Genomic DNA, 685 nt, shown 5'->3' on the forward strand with positions numbered 1-685 from the left:
CTCACTCACTCTCTCTCTCTCTCTCTCTCTCTCTCTCTCTCTCTCTCTCTGTGTGTGTGTGTGTGTGTGTGTGTGTGTGTGTGTGTGTGTGTGTGTATTTGTATGTGAGTGTGTGTGTGTGTGTGTGTGTGTGTGTGTGTGAGAGAGAGAGAGAGAGAGAGAGAGAGAGAGAATTTATTGTGTGTTGTTTGACATTAAACTTAGATTGTTGAATATGTTACGGAATAGAAGTAAGGTGAGATAAAGGCGGGGTGATTAAGCTGCGCCGGCCGAAGTGGCCGTGCGGTTAAAGGCGCTGCAGTCTGGAACCGCGAGACCGCTACGGTCGCAGGTTCGAATCCTGCCTCGGGCATGGATGTTTGTGATGTCCTTAGGTTAGTTAGGTTTAAGTAGTTCTAAGTTCTAGGGGACTGATGACCTCAGCAGTTGAGTCCCATAGTGCTCAGAGTCATTTTGATTAAGCTGCCCCAGCCGTGAGTTGTATGGAACCTGCAGAGCCTTCATGAAGCACACGCAAAATTTTTATATTGTCTCGCTTGCTACGCGCACGCTGTTAGTTCTACAGAAAAAAATGAACGGGACCTCTTTGTAGGCAATTTAATGAATTTAAATTTAGCTCTGGGGTGTGCTGACCGACAGTTCCTCACAGGTTGACCAGTCGTGCTGGTCCCATCGCAAGGCCCCC

This window comes from Schistocerca serialis, chromosome 2 (assembly GCF_023864345.2).
Source record: "Schistocerca serialis cubense isolate TAMUIC-IGC-003099 chromosome 2, iqSchSeri2.2, whole genome shotgun sequence".
Taxonomy (NCBI): Eukaryota; Metazoa; Arthropoda; class Insecta; order Orthoptera; family Acrididae; genus Schistocerca; species Schistocerca serialis.